This window comes from Trichechus manatus, unplaced genomic scaffold (assembly GCF_000243295.1).
Source record: "Trichechus manatus latirostris isolate Lorelei unplaced genomic scaffold, TriManLat1.0 scaffold00302, whole genome shotgun sequence".
NCBI classification, from domain to species: Eukaryota; Metazoa; Chordata; class Mammalia; order Sirenia; family Trichechidae; genus Trichechus; species Trichechus manatus.
The window spans coordinates 222,262-228,261 of NW_004444238.1; positions in this window are offsets into that span (position 1 = coordinate 222,262).

Consider the following 6,000-nt stretch of genomic DNA (forward strand, 5'->3'; position numbering starts at 1 on the left):
AAACAAGGTGTTTAAAAACTATGTGACAGTGCCATGTTGTTTCAGGATGTTTCACCAGATTTAACACCCCACCATTCCAACCAAACTTGTTTACTCTGTCCTGGTGTCATCGATTTCTATAGTTCCCTTATGCCTAGTGTGTGCTTGTCTGCTCAGCATTTTCAAATATGTACTTCAATTTGACTACTTGACTTATACCTAGACACCATTCCTCATCCCTGAACACCGTATTTTCACTCTCTCGATGCCATGAAGATCTACCCAATCCAGGCTCCCTGAAATCTGCCTGGGTCTGTCACCCTGACCTCCTACTTCTCTGGGCGGGTAGTTAAGATGAGACTCATTAATCTTTATGGTACCTTTCAACTCTGATATTATGTAATTCCTGTAAGGTTAGAATCTTAAGAGTTCATATGGTTTGCGAATGCATTTAAAAATGAATTAACTGAAGAATCCAACCTTTTAAAAAATCCATTATCTAGACAATACTGACCTAAAGCCAAGACCACATATCTTTTAAATGATTACATTTAAGTTAGTCCCAATTTCGATTTCAAAGAAAAGCAAAACTTGTCCTACTATACACATTAGTCAAGTGATTCTGGTTAATTTTAATCTAGAATAAATAGACATATACAATATATAGCTGAAGTAATCTCTTTGACTATTAGAAATTAGTAACAGTTAATAAACTCAGTTACAGAGAAATATTTATCCCGTAAGTCCTGTTAAGTTATCAGACTTATCATTTGTTAGCCTGTTACTTAGTGGAGTAAAGGAGGGGAGGTCTGTGGGACTAGAAGGTAAATACCATACTGTTTTATTGGGGAAATCTGCTGCAAAAGACCTCTTTAAAGTTTACAAAGCAAAGATATCACTTTCATTACTAAGGTGTTCATGATCCAATCCATGGTCTTTTCAATCTCCTCATATGCATGCAAATGCTGGACAATGAAAAAGGAAGACAGAAGAAGAATTGACATGTGCAAATTGTGATGTTGGAGAAGAATATTGAATATACTGTGGACTGCCAGAAATACAACCAGCATCCTCCTTAGAAGGGAGGATGGCAAGTTTCAGCTTGCTTACTCTGGACATGTCGTCAGGAACGACCAATCATTAGAAAAGGACATCATGTTTTGTAAAGAAGAGGGTCAGTGAAAATGAGGGAAACCTTCAGTGAGATGGATTGACACAATATTTACAACAATATACGCAAACCTACCAATAATCATGAAGATGGTACAGGCAGGGCAACATTTTGTTGTTATTACATATGTCGTCATGAGTCGTAGCCCACTCAACAGCAACTAACAACAACAAATTCTCGACTTGGTGCAGAACTAAGAAAGAAGATCATAAGCAATGGCATCTAAAGAGCAGATTTAATTTAGTTGGGAATTGAAACTAGCAGAACTGAGAGCAAGGAGGAGTAGGAAAAAAAATTTGGACAAGGGTGTGCAGAAGATTCTGGGGAAGGAAGTAGAGTGCATAGTTTTTAGTCTGGTCTCAGAACACACTTGTGTGTTAGTTTTAGTTCATCTAAAGGAGGCCAGGGTGTGTTGGACACTGCAAAGCAATTATACATGGGTCCCTTAGCCAGATTCGATATAGAAGGCAAGTTTTTAGTCTAGAGTGGTACTTTAAATTATTTTTTCATAACATTTTAAATAGAAGTCCACCCAAGGCATGTTGATTGTTACTGGTAGAGATTTGTACAGTCAGTTGTTTGTTTTGTTCTGTTTTTTAATCACAAAGCAATTCCCTCCTTTATCAGTGCAACTCAACATAGAATGTTGTTTTGTTTCTCTAGAGGCTCAATGTATCTGTTTGTATAGCAGCAACATCTATGATAAAACCACCACCACACTGATTCCATGGTTTTCTCAGTAAGGCACTGAAATTACATGGTTGATATTTCAAGATACCTGGCAGTTTCATTAAATTCTAATTAGCATTATGTTCTATAGCTTTGTTTTATGGTGTGGCTTTTATAAATTGTTTAATTTTCTCTGATCTTTTTCCATTACTACATTGTAAGTCACATTTTGTTACAGAGAGAAATAGGCAGCTGCCATTCTTTTTGTTCCTCTTGCTGTGTTTTATAAAAAAAAAAATGTATTTTTAGTACCCAACCTTTCCAAAAAGTCAAATATATAATTCTCCATCTGTAGAAACAAATATGTGATGGGTACAAGTCATTTCAACCAGTGTCTCTAGCAGGCTGACAACTGGCATTGATGGTGAATGTTTTTAAATAGCCTTTTCCTTGTTTATATGGACTTTGATTTGTAGGAACAGTTTTGTCATCATAAAAAGGGTCTCATTTGGGCCACCTATTGTGAGGCTTGTGCTATTTTCGAGGACATGTCAGTAGAACCAAGTTTCACTCCTCCTCTGATTAGACTCCTTCTGAAAGCTGCTGAAATGCGAAGAAAAAGAGTTTAAGGGGTAAAAAAAAAAAACCCCAAACTTTTCATTCAAGTCCACCAACTGCTCCTTTGAAATCCTATGGGGCAGTTTTACTCTGTCCTATAGGGTCACTATGAGTCAGAATTGACGGCAACCGGTTTGGTTTTTTATGGTTTTAAACTTTTCATTGTTTTTTTCAAAAGCATTTGCCAGTTTGTACAATGTAATGAAAATCAAATTGCCTATGCCAACCCCAGAACACCCTACTCCAACGTGTAAATAGAAACATAAAATCAGGGTACGGGAAGGGCCTTAAAAACTTTCAACCCATTCCAGCTATCTAAACTACATAAGAATTCTTTTAACTATTTTCTTTTACAGAAAAATCATCTTAAAACTCTACATAGCCCATGTTTATCTCATTGTTTTATAACTTCTTAATAGCAATGTAAGAAACTATTCTTATAACTTCATACTAATCTGTCAATTCTTATGTTTCATAATCACAATCATAACTCGTATACTCTTGTGATTTCTAATTTCTTATCTGAAAATACATAATGAAGATGTTACAATTTAGTTATCAGTTATAGTGTTCCAAGAGCTGTGCTAAGCACTTTAAATATGATAACTCATTTAATCTTCATATTATCAATATGAGATTATTCATATTTTCAAATGAGGAAACCGTGGCTTGAACAGGATAAGTATCTCACCCAAGATTACATGTCTGTGCAGCAGTTTAGGTATTTTAGCTGGGATTTGAAGCCAACTCTTCCCAGACTGTTCTTAATTATAAATTTCACATTATATGTTATTCAATTATGTTGAAGTGTCATAATTTACCAATTCCTGGCCAATAGACATTCAGATTTTATCTGGCTTTTTTTTTTTAAACTATATTTAGTTCTGTAATGAATATCTTTGTGGATACAGCATCTGATTTTTCTGAAATTATTTTCCAAAAGTAGAGTCTCTGGGTCAAAGCATATGAACACTTTTAGGGTGTTTCCAGTGGATTACCACAGTGCTTTTGAAATGGGCTGCATAGATTTAAAAAGGTGAAGAGAGCCAGTATAAAAATGATAGCTCAGAAAGAAGGAAGACAATGAAAGGATGAAGAATCTAAGAGGAGCAACAAATTGCAATTCTCTTTGAGAGAAACTAAAGACCTAATTGCCACTTAAATTACTGCTTCCTTTCATAAATGTATCTTTTTAAAATTATAACATCTTTAATGGCCATTGTGTCTTACTAAAATTAGAAGTAAGAAATTCAGACTAAGCCATATTAGAGAAATAATACGCATGCAAATTGGTTCCAAAATAAGATATTTTCAGAAATGTGTCCATATTGGCTAGATAGAAAGATGTGGGTGCCTCAAGATATCAGAATAATACAGGAATAGAAACAGCAAAACCAGAAATCTCAATAAGGACAAGGTATCAAAATAGAATCAAAGCCGAGTCAGGGTTAGCTACTGGGATGGACAAGATGTCATGTAACAATGGGGTGGGAAGGTTGGGAAGGCCGTGAAAACGAAGCTCCAAGACAAGGGTGAAGTCTTTCTTCATACTGGTATTAGAGCAAGTAGAACACTCTGCCAGGGATTTGGTCAGTCTTTCCTATCAGACTATGTCATTTTTAAACACTCTTGTCAGAGTGATTGAAGAGAATAGATGTTTGTGCTTGTGTGTGTGTGCAGAAACAGAGAGAATGCAGAGAGACAGTAAATGCTTTTAATCCCCTCTATAATATCAAAGAGAACATGGTTGCTGATTTTACTAGTTTTCTCTCATTACTGTAATTATTACCACAAATTTAGTGGCTTAAAACAACACCAATTTATTATTTTATATGTCTGTAGACCAGAAGTCTGACATGAGTCTCACTGGGCTAAAATCAAGGGGCTGGTAGACCTGAGTTCTTTTCTGGAGGCTATAGGGGAGAATCCCTTTCCTTCCATTTTCCAGTTTCTAGAGGCAGTCATTCAAACAGAACAAGGGGATACTGGGTGGTTTAAAATCACAAAAGGTGTGTGTCTGGGTTGTATCTGTTCACCAACCTTATTCAGTCTGTATATTGAGAAGACTATCCAAGAAGCTGGACACTATGATGAATGCAGCGTCAGTACTGGAGGAAGACTCATTAACAACCTGGGTTATGCAGGTAACACAACCTTGCTTATTGACAGTGAAGAGGGCTTGAAGCACTTACTGATAAAGATCAAAGACTACAGTCTTCAGTATGGATGACACCTCAACATAAAGAAAACAAAAATCCTCACAACTGGACCAACAAACAATATCTTGATAAACAGAGAAAATATTGAAGTTGTCAAGGATTTCATTTTACCTGGATCCACAATCAAAGCCCATGGACACAGCAGTCAAGAAATCAAATGACGTGTTGTAGCAGACAAATCTGCTGCAAAAGACCTCTTTAAAGTATTAAAAAGCAAAGATGTCACTTTGAGAACTAAGGTGCACCTGACCCAAGCCATGGCATTTTCAATTGCCTCGCATGCAAGTGAAAGCTGGACAATGAATAAGAGTATACCATGAACAATTGAATATACCATGGACTGCCAGAAGAATGAACAAATCTGTCTTGGAAGAAGTACAGCCAAAATGCTCTTTAGCAGCCATCTAAGATATTCCACTGGTCTCACCCCTTCAGGAGCAAGGGAGAATGAAGAGACCAGGATACAAGGAAAAGATTAGTCCAAAGGACTAATGGACCACAGCTACCACGGCCTCCACCAGACTAAGTCCTTTACAGCTAGATGGTGCCCGTCTACCACCACTGACTGCTCTGACCAGGATCACAATAGAGGGTCCTGGACAAAGCTGGAAAAGGATGTAGAACAAAATTCTAACTCACAAAAAAAGACCAGATTTACTAGCCTGACAGACTGGAGAAACCTGAGAGTTTGGCCCCCAGACACCCTTTTAGCTCAGTGGTGAAGTCACTCCCAAAGTTCACCATTCAGCTGGGGATTGGACAGCCTCATAGAACAAAACGGGACTAGTAAGGCACAGCAGTCCAGGGACAAGGACTAGTAGGCAGGAGGGGACAGGAAAGCTGGTGATAGGGAACCCAAGGTTGAGTAAGGACAGTGTTGATGTGTAGTGGGTTGTTAATCATTGTCATAGGGCAATATGTGTAGTAACTATTTAATGAGAAACTATTTGTTCTGTAAACCTTCATCTAAGGTACAAAAAAAAAAATTAGCTATGTGAGATCAAATTAACAACAGCAATTCAAAAGGTTTGATGGGAAGCCTAGGGGGCAGTGAGTTGAAGATAATGGTGATGGAATAATTTGGACAAAGATAGTGAGAATAGCAGCACAACTGGAAGAATGTAATCCATGTCACTGAATTGTACATGTAGAAACTTTTGAAATGGTATAACTTTGGCTGTGTATATTTTCACTAAAAAAAAAAAGTTCCTCCAAAGTCGAGAAGGGAGAGTGTTGACATGTCGTGGGGTTGTTAACCAACGTCATAAAACAATAGGTGTACTGACTGTTTAATGAGAATTTGTTCCATAAACCTTCATCTAAAGTACAATTTTATGTGTGTAT